This window comes from Saccostrea cucullata, unplaced genomic scaffold (genome assembly GCF_032062105.1).
Source record: "Saccostrea cucullata isolate Sc308-1 unplaced genomic scaffold, CSIRO_AGI_Scuc_v1 ctg12863, whole genome shotgun sequence".
NCBI lineage: Eukaryota > Metazoa > Mollusca > Bivalvia > Ostreida > Ostreidae > Saccostrea > Saccostrea cuccullata.
Window position 1 is genome coordinate 1 of NW_026921275.1, and position 18,358 is coordinate 18,358.

At 32.3% G+C, this 18,358-nt stretch overlaps 1 long non-coding RNA gene across 1 annotated transcript; it reads right to left on the bottom strand.

The window, feature by feature from the left end:
* Positions 1 to 5,888: 5,888 nt before the first annotated feature.
* LOC134259607 (uncharacterized) lies at positions 5,889 to 17,474 on the bottom strand. Its single transcript, XR_009990387.1, has 4 exons — positions 17,146 to 17,474; positions 10,089 to 10,241; positions 9,774 to 9,836; positions 5,889 to 6,149 (listed from the first exon to the last, which is right to left on the bottom strand). It is a non-coding gene; the product is annotated as an uncharacterized LOC134259607 (long non-coding RNA).
* Positions 17,475 to 18,358: the final 884 nt, after the last annotated feature.

Below are 18,358 nucleotides of genomic sequence, written 5' to 3' on the forward strand. Positions count from 1 at the left end.
AAATTGTAAAATACAAATGGAAAAATTATAGTATACAAATGGAAAAATATATATGGCACGCCAAATTCAAAACAATGAGCAAATCATAGTTTCACAATCGATAAACTAGATTTATCGGTTGTAAACTATAGTTTACGGACTGTAAACTATACTAAACAACGTTAATCTAAATTTTACATCTATAAATTATAGTTATCGTGTTAATCTATTTTTCACAACCGTAAACTATACTTTTCACCAAAAAACTATCATTTGCGATTGCAAAACATAGATCATCTGATAAAAACAGTTTCACGATTTGTAAACTATAGTTTACAAACCGTAAACTATAGTTAACGATCTGATAAATATAGTTTCACGATTTGCAAAACTATGATTAACAACTCTTTACTATAGTTTACGATTGTAAACTATAGTTTACAAACGTGAATCTATGTTTATCAACAAAGTCTATTGTTAACGCTTATTACAGACAGATAAACTTATATTAGTATTCGTTACCTATAATTAACGACGGTTAAATATAGTTTTACAGATGAAAACTATACTTAACGAATCGTTAACTATGCTTAACGAATCGTTAACTATAGATTACGGTTTGTAAACTATAGTTTACAGTCGATAAACCTAGTTTATCAATTGTGAAACTAGGTTTATCTCATTTTTGTGAATTTGGCGTGCCATAAATATAGATTGCAAATAAAAATTAAACAATACAAATGGAGAAGATCGAACATTGCAACGTTTGACAGGCTATACATGTAATTATGCTACTGACTCTTCTACCGAGAAATTAAATCCCAGTGGAACAATATTTTCCTCAAACCAAAAAGATTTGACCCCTCGAAAAAATGTTATTTCATAGTATTCACCAGGTATTCGAATGAAAACTTTGTAATATCGAACAGGTAATGTAAACCGACTTTTATTCGGGCGCGAGAACTTTTTGCAAGGTTCGTGAGAGCCTCGTCATTGCGAATATTTCTCACTGCGAACCGCTCCATAACGTTTGTCTTTTAACAGCATATCCAAAAAGGCCGTTGACGGCCAGTTCTTGGTCTGTCATCCGTGTTCTTAGCTGGTGGAGACGTACGTTTAACCGCTGCAAAGCCGATTGATGTACACTACCTCCTGTTTCGTAGCTCCGGTTATCATCATAGCGTTGTGTTCATCTTTGTTACATGTAAGGCGTGGCGTTGCAGCATCAACGTCGCAATCAAATCTTAAATATGGGTTTAATAAGAGTGTTTATTGTTTCTCTAAATCCAAAATATCAATGAAAATAGACCCCCAATGTAGAAGAAATAATGAAAAACATTATCATATTTTCATAAACAGGATTCATCAAGGGGAATAATTCAACACTTGGGTTTATAACAAAAAAAATGGGTAAGGATAATCCTGTCCACGCCAGCACCTGTTGGCCTGGAGGGCTATTAACAACAATTATAAGGAATTTTTGTCGTAGAATACAGTAGTAAGTGATATAATATGTTAGGAACACACGGTAATTTATATTTTGAGATGGATGTTTACAAACATGGAACCGCACAACTTTTTGTGCTTAATAAATATACTGATTTTACAATGGGTGGCGCTGTAGCTCTCCGGTTTGTCAATATGTTTTTCGAAGAGCTACAGTCCTGCAGCTAGGTCTTCTTTTTTCATAGCTATTTCACCCATTAAAGAAAAACAGAGTTTATTTTAAAAGCATAACAAGATGTGTTTGTGAAACACTATGCGCCCGATGGCAACAAAAATCGAAAAAACTATTTCTAGCATAAGTAACAGTCAAGGTCACAAGGTCATTGACCTTGGTGTCATTTGAAAGACCCTGATTAGTGGAGAATGCACACCAAATATGAAGTCTCTATCTTTTATGGTTCAAAAGTTATGGTGAAAGGTACGAAAAAGGTATTTTAGCATATAGGTCACAGTCAAGGTCACCAGGTCATTGACCTTGGTGTCATTTGAAAGAACTTTATTAGTGTAGTATGCATACTAAATATTAAGTCTCTATCTTTCATGGTTCAAAAGTTATGGCGAAGGTTAAAGTTTGCAGACAGAAAAGCTATTTAAGCATATAGGTCACAAGGTCATTAATATTGGTGTCATTTAAAAGCACCCAATTAGTGAAGTATGCATACCAAATATGAAGTTTCTACCTTTCATGGTTCAAAAGATATGGCGAAGGTTAAAGTTTGGGGACAAACAAACAAACAAACAAACAGACAGACAGACAGACAGACAGGACAAAAACAATATACGCCTCGGATCTATCGATTCGGGCGCATAAAAACAAAAAAGAGGCTTGGTGGACTAAAAAAGGAGTCCTGCATTTCAAATATTTCACTTATATAGGAGGTAAATATTTTTGTCCGTTTTTATTACGGTATCAAAAAGAAAAACTGATTGGGTGGACATGATAACGCAACAAAAGAAAGGGTCCGTCCTCTGTTTTTCAGATTCAAGTATATGTATTCTACAAATATTTTTCATAGTAAAAAAATGGGAAAGAGTTTATTTTCCTAGCATTAAACTAGAAAAAGTGACAGGGCGGACCTTAAAACACAGTGTAAGAAAAAAATTCCGCCCTCTGTATTTTATCATTTGGCTAAAGAAAGGAAAGAAATAAAACTAATTGTAAGTTTTTATTATCGTAGAATAAAATGAACTAGAGCGAGTATAATATGGTTGATCTTAAAACGCAGTATAATAAAACAAAAAGTCCACCCATATTTGAGGTATCTTTCTTTCATTTGGTTATATATCGAGCTTACTATAAATTTTGGCATCATCGTCTTCATTTCATAATCAAGATAAGATCATTCCGAAGCCAATGTTTTAAGGATTCAATGTCTAGTTAGTAGAGTATACCAGGGTATCAACGATAGTTGGAAACAAGAGATAATTTAAATAACGTGTTATTCTTTATATTTCCATTTCATTGTGGAAAAAAAGCGTTATCTAATAGATTTAAACAACATTAGGCCTCCCATGCATGTCAAATTTTGAAATTCCCGATCATGACAAGGGGCACACGGTAGGTGTAACCAGCTGCTCACTTTTCCATGACATATGACCCGACTTCTGATGTTTTGGAGGTCCGTGTTTGCTCTGCTTGTTCGTTATCTCCATATATTTCGTCAATCGTTTCTCCATATCTAAACATTCTTTTATCTTTATTCTTAATTTTCGTTTTCTACATTCTGTTTTTATTATGATTCCTAAATAATGAAAAAAATCATTTTAACAATAAATTTAGAATGAATACATGCGTAAATGTGTATACTAAACCGACGGCGGACCATATTTTATGGAGTCAGGCTGTATTAGAACCCCCCTCCCCAGCATTAATAAAAGGGTAGTAAACCCCGAACCTTTCAATATTGTACGACATGGTCAATGCATTACGAAGTGTCTGTTGATCTAAAACATTTTTTTGAAGAATATACGTTCGAATATGCATACTTTGCCGGCATTGACGGGTCCATAAGTGGAGAGGGGCTTCCGAGGGTCGGACATCCCTTTTATTATTGCATAGAGAGCGGGAGAGTGAAAGAGACAGAGAGAAAAATGTTTTTATGTAACATATTAGATACTGTTATGTCTAATATTTTAAATAAAATAAGTATATATTATTAAATATCTGCCCTTTCTGCTTACAAGATACAGAAGTGTTTTCCCGTATTGATTTCCCCCGTGTACCTTCACTATCCCGACCTCAGTCCCTGACTTCTCACAGGTTTCCCTTTCAAATCAGTGGAATTTTCGCCGAGTTTATCTATATGCCATTTAAATCATCTCTATAAAAAATCATGAAAGGGGGTATGCAGAAGAGAATATTTCTCTCCTTATATATCATGCGGATGTTTTAATCAATAAAGAGAATTGTTTAAATGGTATGAGGAGAGAAGGGTGCTCTCTTTTTAATCTGAGAATAATCTTATATGCTGTAGTTTTAATGCGTAGGTTCTGATTTGGACTGATGATCTGATTGCTCTCCACACCCATTGTTGCCAGAAGGTCAAAATATCCAATTAAAGGCATTCAAATGAAAATGTTTCTAAAGGTTGGACCCCCATTACACCCCTTAAAATAAAAATTAAAGTTTATGCGTTATTTGTGTTTATTCTTTGCTTGTCAAATATTTTTGGACGTTCCTCCCTTTGAAAACCACTGCTATGGGCTTATGGGTACCTTTTGTGCGATTCTATGTATGAGTATCGGGGCGCCAAACCTGGACCCCCCCCCCCCTTTTTTTTCAAGAATTGCTGGATCCGGCGTTCATGGAATAACTTATGGTTAATATTATGCAGATAACATTGTTATTATTCAGAATGTGCTTATGAATATATATTGTAAATTACTAAAGCTAGTTCATAGGAAATGTATAAAAGTATCCTTTTCAATAAAAGGGTCCTATGAAAAACGAAATTAAAATACAACATTGAAAGATTTTAGCTGTTCGTTGTATTGTCTCAAAAATAAACTGATAATGATAATTACTAAGGGAAAAGTAATTCATAGGCGTCGGAACCGGGGGTTGAGGGGCTTAGCCCCTCACCTCCCACCACTATTTTTTGCAAAGATAGCCGTTATATAGGCATTGAAAATTGGGATTTTCCTTCATTTGTTGGTTTAGCTCCCCCCCCCCCCTTTCACTTAGCCACCCCACTTTCAATTTGCTTCCGACGCCTATGTAATCCCTATTATTCTTGCAAACTAACTGATCACGAGATTACTTTCATGGGGAACGTCCATCTCATCGTTTTTCTTAGGCCTAACTTTTCTATCATTTTTTTCCTTTTAAATTCCATTCAGCATTTAAATTCCCATCACTCAAAATGTTGATCTCTAAATGCAAAAAATCAAATTTTCATGAGTATAGGTCATACAGAACCCTTCAATTATAACAGCCCCATGAGGATCCGGGTTAGAATAGGTCCTCAGTACCCATTGCTTGTCGTAAAAGGCGACTAAATGGGGCGGTCCTTCGGATGAGACCGTATAAACCGAGGCCCCGTGTCACAGCAGGTGTGGCACGATAAAGGTCCCTCCCTGCTCAATGGCCGTAAGTGCTGAGCATAGGCCTAAATTTGAAGCCCTTCAACGGCAATGGTGACGTCTACATATCAGTGAAATATTCTGGAGAGGGACTTTAAACAGTATACAATCAATCAATCAATTCTCACATCCCTTTCCTCAATTTATTTACACTTTAAAAGACCAAACAACTAGGTTTGTTTGCAAGAAACAATTTAATTGCATCAACTATGTTAGAAAAAAATTACGCTTACATGAAATAAGATAACAGCCAAGTGTTACTTAGATAATTCATGTTGTTACATTGTTGTATATCCTGTTGTATACAAAATATAGAAATTAATTCACACAAAAGAAAGTTTCTTTTTTTCCCTTTAAAACTTTTACAAGGACATCACTCAGTATTTGTGTCATGTATAGAAGTATTTTATCACTACGTATTTCATTTTGTGTCCTATATATAGCTGTATTTTCTAAGTTCATTAAACCACATAGTACATTGTCCATAAGTTAAGAAGTTAAAAAATATACACTATGAATAAAGTTGACAGACTGACAAAAAATTTAATACTATCTAGTTAAAAACCATCTTAGTTAAAAATGCAATAAAAAGTCTTTTTGTTTGACTACCAATATTGCCCAAGTTTAATTGTTAAGATTTTATGTCTATGCAGTTACTCCGCGAGATGACTAATTAGCCAATGAAAAAGCGCGATTAGGTTCTAAGTAAGTTAGATCATATTAAGTAAAATTTTAGTGGTTAAGAAGGGGCTCGGTCACTTCGCTCCCTCCGCCCCTTCTTAACCACTAAAATTTTACTTAATATGATCTAACTATTACTTAGTTTCTCAGGTTGTGACTGTTTCAAACCCACTGAATAATATCAGTACATTGTATTTTTGAAATGTTTTCCTTTAAGTAGCAGTCTTATTTTACAGCATATAATGTATTTGATTTGATTCCAAGGAAACCCCTTCAATGATGCTTTCTGTATTGCAGTAAGTGTATCTGTCTAGGAGTTCTTCCAGAAAATATAATACTCTTGAAGTGTTTCTTCTGGTACTCTTTTTCCTCAATCAACCACTGGTGTCCTAAAGATACTCCTGAATAAAATGAATAAGAAATACATGTATGAGATGCCAGTCTTTAGAAATACATGTTTAAGAACAAGTAACTATTAAATAATGAAGATCACTCAATATCAAAATGTTGTTAAATAATGAAATTTGGTCATGGTAAACTGAACATTACTATGGAACATTAGAATCTCAACTTGGAAAAAATTGGGGATCTCTAGGAGTTCAAGATATAATATTTCGTCAAACCCACTCTCCAATCATTTGAATGAGTCGCAAAGCATGACATTCTACTACATGTTTACAATTCAATAGCGACAAGTCAATGTGGTTTTCATTGGTTAACTGCGCAATATATATTTTGTCACCAGAAAAATAGTATGCAGTTTTCCTTTATATATTATACATCATTTTCAATATCAAACAATATAAAAATTGACTGCAAATGAATTTCCAAGGGTCAATTAAAGTTGGTATTTGTTTACAACAAAACTGTTTCATAATGATTGACACTTAAACAGTAAAACTCCGTTAAAACAAAGTCACTGGGACCCATGAAATTACTTTGCTATTATAAAATATTACTTCGTAATTCGTTATATCAAAATTAAGAACTCGATAAATTTATATAGCTGGGAATCCAAAATAAGTTTGCTATATCTGTGAATTCGCAATATTCGTGTTCGTACTAAATGAATTTTGCTGTAGTAACCCATGATACATTGTGACTCATTCTCTGTTTGTACAATCTAATTAAAATTAGATGTTAGATCTGCTCGCATGTTCACTACACTAACATCTAACAACATCCCATAGAGGGTCACAACATCCCATAGAGGGTCATGTCAGAGGTCAAATAAGGAATGACTCTGGACTTATTCGCTTCAACAATATACAATGATTTTGCAGGCGAGTATTTGATTGGTTGATAGAATTTGACCTTAATCAGGTCCAGCAAAATACCCCGATAAAGGTATATAGCTTGATAAAGCTATATAGCTTTATCAAGGTATTTAAAATACCTTGATCAAGGTATTTTATGTTATGAAAATTCAAAAAAATTCTTTAAAAATTAATTACTGAAAGTCGAGTTCTGAGTTGTTATCAGTAAATTCACCCATGCATGTAAAGTACTCAAACACAAACAAATCAGTATAAAAACGTGTCGTAAGTGGAGACGTTATTTTATGCTTTCTTTTTGATACCAGAGTGTTTTTCATGCACGAATAGACACACTGTCAAAAACTCAGAACTCGACTTTCAGTAATTAATTTTTAAAGAATTTTTTTGAATTTTCATTACATAAAATACCTTGATCAAGGTATTTTAAATACCTTGATGAAGCTATATAGCTTTATCAAGCTATATACCTTTATCGGGGTATTGTGCTGGACCTGTTAATGTGACCCTCAATGGGATGTTGTTACATTTTAGTGTAAGGAGTATGCGAGTGGATCTAACATCTTATTTTAATTAGATTGCTGTTGGTAAAGTTACATATAACTTATTTACATTCAAATATATGCTGACATCAGAAAATCTAATGGCCTCAACCTATTTAAGATTAACTAATTAATATCAAGCACTAGGGACCTTCAGTAAACTTTAATATGTGAAACATTCAAGAATATTTAAGATATCATAAGTTTATAAACTAGAAAACTGACCAGTCAGCAAGGGCCCCGCCATGGGGTGGAATTATAAGGATGCAGCTTATGGAATGATTAAAAAATATATGAAGAAATAAGCAACAGCAAATGTATTCTTAAAATTTTCAACATAATTCCTGAATATCCAAAAACCTGTAAATAATATCCTTGTATATTTACATTAGGCACTGGCAGTAGTGATGGAACGATTGTCGCCGACAATCGATTGTCGGTCGTTAGGAGCTCTTCGATGCTACTAATCGATTATAAAATAAATGTCGCCGACATCGCTAACAAAAAATAAAACTGTCATACTTTAATTTTATTACCAAATCCAAGTGCAAAGAGCATAAAAGCAGTGATGAACGTTGAAAACATGGAAGGATTCCGTGTCTTGTTGATACTTTTACCGCCATGATTAAATATGGGGCTAGACTAATACCAGGAAATGCTAATATTGCAAGGTTTTACTATACAAAGGAAAACATAATTAGTCTAGTCAATCTTTAAACGTAATTATTATCATAAATACAAGTCTAACTTCTGGATAATTACTTTTAAGACTTGCAATTTTATTATTTTACCTAATTAAAACTAATTTTAAGAAAAATACACATGTATTAAATGAAAGGTGGGACTAATATCAGTAAAATACCCATTGCATGGACTTTATAAAAAGAAAAAAATAAATTCCCATTCTGTTTCAATAGTCTTATATAGTCCTATATTGTTTAAAGTAAACAAAATATTATTTTCCACTTTTTATAAAAGAAAATTCAATTAACATTTTTGAATATTTTATGTAAGTAAATGGTTTTTTTTTTAAAGTCTGACAGAAATCTGAATAAGTTTCGACTTTTCTATATTAATTTTATTAAAGTTCAAAATTTCGATTATAATCGATTATAAATCGATTATACCCAGCCGATTATTACCGATAATCGATTCTGATTTTTTCCCGATTCCCCATCACTAACTGGCAGTAAAGAACAACCTAACATTGAATGTATATATAAACAATAATGAAGTTTGTGTTTGTGTTATATAAAATGCCAGTCTTCAATGAATGCAAATACATGTATCATGAAGGCTTGACCTTAACTTCAAAACAAACAGCAGTTGCAGACAAAGTTTTTCATTAATCTTAAAATGACAGATAAAGATAGGCCTACTAAATTTTCTTCAGCAGGCTAGATAATTAATCCTGAGGGTTAATTGTACCTCTCTCATCATTTTCTTCTAAAGTTACAATAAGAACTTTTTCAGTATTAATATTAGAATGGCTTAATCCAACTACCTTAAAAATTATTATTATTCTTGAATTTACATAAGGGAAAAAAGTAAAAATAAAAGATATGTCTTCTTTAATCTATTTCTTGTTTTTAGAATTCAATGAAATCATAACTCATTGTGTAAGTATTTTAACCAAAATAAAGTATAAACATTTATATCTAAATCCACATTTCAGAGTGTTCATAGCATTCCAAATTGACTGAACTTCAAAACAAACTTCATTTGCAGACAGAGGTGGTAATTAATCTCAATGTGACAGATAAAGATAATGCTTTGGATTTTCTTCAGGAGGAAAGCTAATTAATCCCAAGGGACTCATAGCAGCATTCAGTTTACAATGGAAACATCTTCAGCAGTTATCTCTCTTTGCTAAAGCATTCTTATATAAAATTAAGGAATATACCCCACCACCCCAGCTCCAAGCCAAGGGTCATAGAGAAACAAACTTAGAATCAAAATATGTCTTTCTGCCTATTGAACTACCATACCAAATTTGATCTTAATTGGACAACCATAAAAAAAGTTATTAAGAAAAAACAGGAAATTTGTGGACGGAAGAAAGACAGACGGACAGACGGACAGACAGAGTGATTACTATAGGGCACCCGCAAATCCTTGCGGGGCCCTAATTAAACTTAAAAAATTTGCCAGTACTTGATTGGAACAAATGCCAAAAGAGAATATGATCTACAACTGGTGAAAAAATTACCTCATGGTGTGAATTTGATCTTGCCCTTTTTACTTTCTGTTTCATGAGGCAGAGGACTACAACCTGATAAGATACATGTAACAATATAAACTTCTGAAGACAAAACATTACTGTCCATAAAATGGATATACATGTAAATTCCAATAATTTTACAAAGCTGTGGAAGACTGATTATTTTTGTCTCTGATAACATCTAATACCATATAATTCAATCTCCAAATATTAAAACAGCTGCTAAAGAAAAACCAAAATTTCAATATTGGAAAAAAATATAAAAGAAATAGCTTTTTCAGGGGAAAAAATGAAAATAAATACCTTTGTCAGGAAGATCAATCTCATCAAAGTCCATTCCCCATTACTTCTGAATGGTGCCACTGTCTACATACTATGGAGAAGCTTTGAAACTTTTGCATGGCCTCGATTGTTCGGAAGTTGGTGAAATTCTCTATGAACCCTTACGTTGTGGCCCTGAAAAGTAGAGAAATCATGAAAATAAATTCTCAAATGAAAAAAAAAATCCAAATTTCAAAATTATGCTTCAAAGATAAATAATACAAACAAACTGTTTTCAGAAACCAGCTATATTTCTCATAGATTTACAATTCAATTGGTAACACAATTGGTTTCACATATTTTTACTAGATTTCTCAGTGAAGTTAATCATTTAATGCCAGTAAGATTTAACTTCCCATCGATTTTACATATATTAAAAGAGAAAAACTGCTTTTTTGATTACAAAAACTTGGTTTAACAACAAGCTCCTTGTCATTTTATAATACAAGCGTTTTTGGCATTACCCAACATCACTTAAACACTTGAAATCTTTCCCTTTTTAGTGCTTCAAAAAATTGAAAAAAAAGACAGGTCATAACGAAAACTAATTGCTAAATTCCAAATGAACTAATTTCCGATTTCTGTATTTTCATAAAAGCAAAATAATAGACATATTTTCAACTAAAAATGCGTACAAAATACGGCGAAATCATAAGTGAAGGTAAACAGGTTTCTAATTTACTCTGAAAAGAAAACTCACTACATGTGTTTAAATAATTTAATCTGGAAAGGAAACTCCCTATATGTGTTTAAATAATCTACTCTGGAATGGAAACTCACTACATGTGTGTAAATAATTTACTCTGGAATGGAAACTCACTACATGTGTGTAAATAATTAGTATTTACTCTGGTAGGAAAACTCACTACATGTGTTTAAAAAATTTAGTCTGGAAGGGAAACTCACTACATGTGTTTACATAATCTAGTCTGGAATGGAAACTCACTACATGTGTGTAAATAATTTACTCTGGTAAGGAAACTCACTACATGTGTGTGATAAATGTACAATGACCATAAAACTCACTACATGTGTGTAAATTATTTACTCTGAAAAGGAAACTCACTACATGTGTTTAAATAATTTACTCTTGGAAGGAAACTCACTACATGTGTTTAAATAATTTACTCTGGAAAGGAAACTCACTACATGTGTGTAAATAATTTACTCTGGAAAGGAAACTCACTACATATATGTGACATGGGTGATAACATATCCATAAATTTCACTCTGATACTTTTTCTTCTTAGTATATTTCCATACTTTCTGATGCTGTATTGTGCTAGCTGTGTATTACCATGCAGTTCTTACTTTCATACTAATTCCATTTGTTGATTATATTAATTATTTATAAATTTGCAAATTTAATTTCTATTACAAAGTGTTTTCCCTAAGAACCAGCTACCGGCCAAATTGACCGCTTCAATGTACAAAAATGTCGCTTTGAAATAAAAAAATTGTTGTTAGATCCTCAGAGATTTTGTTCATAAACCTAAGCCCCTAGCCTGTTACAGCTTATCTCTAACCCTTTACTTTAAAATAAAGGGAAAACACTGTAATACAAATATAAACTTGAATATTTTTTTCTGCAGGAAAGAATTCATGTGAGTAATGTGAGAAAAACAAAATGCTAGACTATTAGACTATACATGTATATTAAATTAAAGTATTCAAAATTAAGCACAATCAATGAGTATGTGGAGTTGTTGATGTAGTCAGGAATTAGTACTTCACATGAATGTTAAATATATTGTATGTATCATCCTATATTAGCAGTATTCATAAATTAATACATAGTTGTTCACGCCAGTTAAACTGAAAATCATCCTAATACAACATACCCGGTAATATACTGACAAAATAGCAATGTGCAAGCCCAGGGACCACAAAATGTTGATTCTTTATAAACATGAGTATAAAGTTTAAAGAGACACACAGTTATTTTCAATTTGCACGTTTCCAGATTATCTCCCTAGATGCGTTTTTTATTGATGATGGGGAGTTTCACTGCCGCGTAAACAGACAGGTGGGACAGATATTTATAAATTCATAATATTGGATACATTGCATAATGAATATACTAGTCTATCATAAATACACCATTGTCAGGATGCATAACTGAATTAATGTAAGGCTTCATTTTTTAAAACAACAAGAGGCCCAGGGGCCACAGTGCTCACCTGAGCACATCAGCTAGGAAAAAGCACATCTCATGATTTGGATGAACTAGATTCTACACTACCTGAGGATAATTCTACATAAATATTACTAATCAGCACTTTGAAGTACTTGAAAAGAAGATTTTAAAAGGTTTCCCTATATATTCCTATGAGAATATTTGGTCGGACATTTTGGCCCCACCCTACCCCCGGGGGTAATAATTTGAACAAACTTGAATCTACTTTATCTGAGGATGATTTCACAAAAAGTTTCATCTTTCCTGTCTCAATGGTTCTTGAGAAGAAGATATTTACATGTAGTGAGTTTCCTTACCAGAGTAAATCATTTAAACACATGTAGTGAGTTTTCTTTTCAGAGTAATTTATTTAAACACATGTAGTGAGTTTTCTTTCCAGAGTAAATTATTTTCACATATGTAATGTAACTGGAAAGAAAAAAAGGAAGGAAATAGTCCTGGTCTTGGGGAACTGGAATCTAGCTAACTCCCTCAATGATATATGTTTTAACTGGTTTATTATACCACTAAAAATAGAGTATTACCAATCCGGACCAATGCAGGGGGATAAGTCCATTAACATATTAGACCAATACAAAAATAAAATATTATTAATAGAGGAATACAGATAACTGGGGAATAACCGTAGCTTCCGAAGCAGGGATTAGTTCATTTGACTAAAGGCACAGGGATATAGTCCATTCACAGAGATTTCTAGGGAATTATTCACATTTTACTGCTTAACTTATATATGGGAAAAAATCAGTAGACTGAGGTATAATAAATCAGTATAACTTGGACTGATATTTGATTCATCCTTATAAATTAAAGGTTTATTTAAATTTCTTACATTTTACTCTGAATTCTCTGTATTAAAGTTTTAATATTTTTCATTAATACACAACAAAATTGCCACTTTTCTTAAGTATTAATTCATTCCTTATAATCTAATTTTCAATCATTAAATATAGAAAACAATAAAATTTCTCCCTTAGAAATATCTTCAAATTGTTCATATTTTAAACGTAACGTCAAGCAGATTGATAAATTTTGATGCTTGCAAGTATTTGTGATGAAGGCACCCCAGGTTATACCATGATCAAATGACGCAAAATTAAATCATCAAAAAATATCCATAGGACAGAATGCCCCAGCCAGGGATTATAAGTAATTCAATGTGAGAATTTGTATTGATAAAGTATATGAAATTTGAGAAAATTTCTTGAATAGTTTCTTATGCAATAGCTGTCCACACGTCGAGTTTAATTTGCAGTAAATTAGTGCAACGTAAACTAATGCGAATCAAACTAATGCAATTAAATTGCGTTCACATGACAACTTAAGCAAACTAATGCGAATTAAAATAATGTACTTCTACAATCAGGCGTCAGTAAGGCTATTATGACTTCATTTTCAACTCATGTCAAGATATGCAGAAGCATATGCATTTTACATGATGTTACTGTGTCTGTACACACATTTTAGTAATTTAACACAATTTTCATAACTCAAAAATAGCACAACTACTTAAAGCTGACCACTGACATGTGGTAATTGACCTAATTTTGCCATTACGCATGCCTCAAAATTTAATTCAAATTAGCTTCGCTAAGCATTTACACAGAGCTAATGCAAAGTAATTTAATGCGCAGTAAATTGATTTGAATTAAGCTAATTGGCATAAAACTCCGTGTGAATACAGTTAAAATTTAATTCACAGTTACTTATATTTAATTTGAATTAAACTCTCCATGTGAACAGGGCATCAAAAACTGAGTTTCAATAAATAGTCAACTCAATGGGAAGATCAATGTATTACATGACACAGTTGATAAATTCTCACCCAAAAATGTTTTTGTGTATCACTTTCAGATTACATGAATATCTAGGATTGTTATTGTGAAACGAATCAAACAAACACAACTTTGAGAAAAGTGATGTCAAGGTTAAAGAAAGCTTGGAAAGGTCAAGGTTATTTTTTTTTTAAGTTGTAGAGCTTTCCTCAATATGTATCAACATAAGAATGTTTATAAAAATATCAAATAGTTTCTTTAAAAATGCAGTGTGAAGGCCAGAAGGACTAAAGACGGACATGAAAAACACCATATGCCCTGCCTAATCTATATGGCCATGGTAGAGCATAAAAATAATAACATTTACACAAAGCCTAACTACTGAATACCTTACAGTCCCTGAAACGTTCTACTTTCCCACCTGAACGGTGAACGAACGCTGAACGAACGGTGAACGAACGGTGAACGAACGCAGAGCGAACGGTGAGTGAACGATGTGCGAACGGTGAACGCAACTTGGTGAACGATGTGTGAACGGTGAACGCAGAACGCGAACGGAGCGCGAACGCGAGCGCAAAGTGAACGGTGAACGCAAGATGAACGATTTATTCGGAATGCCTCCGATCTTTTCCTTACATTGAAATTATTCTTTTATTCTATTATTCAAATATCATAAATAAATATAAATAAACAATAGATAAACAAAAGAGAAATAAATAGATAAATAACTAAATAAATAACTAAATAAATAAATAATAAAAATAAAATTCTGCACATACGAATGTTTAAATCGATATTTTAATAACATGATTTTAATCGCCGTCAAACGTGTATTTGTTACCGCGTGTAGTTTAAAAATAAATTAATTTTATTTAGTAAATAATCATGCTATTTCTTTTAACTAATAAAATAATGTGGACTTTAGAAGATGAAACTACTACTGAGATAAACAAAAGATAAATAAATAAATAAATAAATTAATTAATTAATCAATAAATAAATAAATAAAAACATTTTTTCTGCACATACAGTGTACCTATGTTGAAATCGATATTTTAATAACATGATTTTAATCGCCGTCAAACGTGTATTTGTTACCGCGTGTAGTTAAAAAATAAATTAATCTACTAATATAGTAAATAATTATGCTTATTCTTTTCACTAATAAAATAATTTGGACTTCTGAAGATAAAACTACTACTTATAGAATGAATTTATTACAATGTACGGGGCTGAAACAACCGTACATGTATTTCCGTGCCACAGCGATTCTGAGTAAAATAACGGATTTTTTTTTTTTATCGTACTGCATAAAAATTCTCGTTTTATTTAAATTCTATTGCAAAATATTCTATATTTATGTGCCTTTTTATTCTTTTATGACGATTATTTTAGCTAACTTCTTCATGTATCTGTAGACATTTTCCGGCCGTGATTATACTCGGTCAAGATGTTGGAAAGAGGCATTCAAATTATTTGTAATACATGCGTAGATTAAATTTTCAAAACTAAATAAGTAATGTGTTGTCATAATTTTTATTGAACAGAGAAATGTACGAGAGAGAGAGAGAGAGAGAGAGAGAGAGAGAGAGAGAGAGATAATACCCTCGATTCTCAGATATATATTGTATCAAATAAAAATTCTTATTATTTTTCCTAAATATTCCAAGCAATAAAAGTAATCTTTTTCTTTTAGATTAACAAATCCATTTGACAGTAATCATTGGCTTTTATTTTCCATCTTCAAGTTCACACAGTTCACAGGAAGTCCGTGCTACATTTGTAGTAGCGTGTCTGTGCTGTCAATCAAAATAATTCGACACAGTGGAGATGTGGAAATTTCGTTTCACCGAACATGCCGAAGGCAAAGAGTCACTTAGTATTCCAATAAATTTTAATATTTTTCCTTATCATTTCTAGATCTGATTTTTGCATTCCTGCAGAAAAAAAAAATAAATTCGAATGTATACTTGGAAGGATTAAGTTTTAAATTGAATGTGAAACATATTCCCTGCCAATTTAGAATACTTCTGTCGGCACAATTTTTATACTAAAATACTATTGTTTAATGACTGTTTGACGTTGGTTTTAAGAGTGATTTTCTTGTGTTACAATAAAAATTGAATAAAAATTAAAATATACTGTAAAAACTCAGTAAGAATTTTATTTCGGAAAAAAGGCACGGGGGGGGGGGGGGGGGGGGGGATGTTTTTAAAAAAGAATGGCAAAAAACATATTTTTAAAAATATGTTTAGGTACGGTGAAGGAAGGAATTTACCTTCTCTAATAATAGACTATTTAAAACAGTTGGTCTTTTCTAAAATTTAAAACCACACCATCAATTTAATTATCTCTAAAGATATTCAATTAACTGAATATTTGCAGTACTGTTCATATTTCTCAAACCTACCTGTAGTTTAAATACGTGTTACTGTAGAAATATATTTTTTTATGCACTCTTGATCTGTAAAAGACTTGGATTAATTATAATACATCCATTAATAATTTGTCCTCTTTAAAATTGCATCAAATTGATGCCGTGCGTGAAACATTTGTACATTGCCCTTTTTTGAAGTTAATATTTTAGCATCGTTCTACATACATGTAGGTACTTAATGTATTCATTATTATTTTTCCAGGGAAAATTCATGAAATAAGTAAAACCTGAGTTATAATAATAGAAATATAAATATCTAAGATAATTTTTGCAATGAAATAATTATTCTTCAAACACGATATCTAAGTTATTTAATTAAAAAACATGTAAATCCTTACCATCAAAAAGATAAGTCCTTTCACTTCGGAGTTCCGAATGACAATGAAGACTGAACGATAAGTGAACGGTGAACGCAAGGTGAACGCAAAGTAAACGGAACGAAGAGCGAACGGTGAACGGTGAACGCGAGCGCACGGTGAACGGTGAACGCAATACTGTGAACGAAGAGCGAACGGTGAACGCACGCTGAACGAACGGTGAACGAACGCAGAACGAACGGTGAACGAACGGTGAGCGAACGGAAAAATGGGAAAGTAGAACGTTTCAGGGACTGTATCATTCTAAAAAAAGTACCTTTTATTCTCCACCACGAATTCTTGGTTTGGTCTCCATAATCTACTTAATAAGTAATTCTTCCTTCGGGAGGATGTCTTTCAAAGGAAATGGACAAAGCCTTGGCTTATTCTGCATTATTTTAAGCGTCATTTGTTTGCCATTAATTTCCATTCTGTCTCAATTATTCAAGGACTAGTATTGACATATGTCACCTTTGTCCTACTGGCATCTCTACAAAGAAGGCAAAAACAAATTAAAATGTAAAAATATCAAATGGCTAAAGTACATGCAGACACAATTATCCAAAAAAAAAAATTAGAATGGATGGGAAAAAATCAAGTCAACCTTAGTAAAAAGATGATCTTAATCTCCATTTATGATGCTATATATGCATGATTGCTCTACACGTACATGACTGTATTATTATAATAGATTTTAGCTAAAACATACAGTATATCTAAATAATTCTCTACTGGTTGCTTTGGATTTTTATGATATGCAATTTTGTTTAATGTATTTCTTTTTGCCTCAGACTAATAAAACATCCAAATACTTCTCAGTAAAATGAACTTTTTAAGGAATCACTGTCTAGTTAGTATATAGTATACCAGGACATGGCACGTTATGCAAATTATCCCACATTTCCCACTATCGTTGATGTCCCTGGAATACTATACTAAAAAGACAGTGATTCGTTATGTTTCCATCTTATTATGAAATAAAATTAAAGATTATGATTTTTAAAATGTAGACTAATAGATTAAAATTAATCAAGGCCTCCCATGTCAATTTCAATAGTTCTTGCCCACTGACTTCAAACACAAAAATACTGTATAGGGGGAAAATAACTTGCGGTGTTAATATTGGCTATATTCACGGTGTTAACAAATCCGTGAATTCAAGAAACAGTGAATAAATCTACAATAATCTCCATGTTTTATTTGGAAAATTGAAAATAGACTACGATAGATTTATATAGGTGTTCGTGCAGTCCATGGTCATTTCAGTAATTGCGAGTAGTGCTGTCATTCAATTAATTTTAATTATCACGCTAATGACACGCTTTACTTTAATTCAAATCGGCAGATGATAATTTGTGTTTGTTCAAAAGCTGTTTTAATAGCCAACGCTACGTTTCATCATTTAAAACACGTTGTCCTTTGGTTTTGATTACCCGTGCGTAACTAATGTTACCACGTGTATTTGTTACCTGCATTCTCATGCATATTAG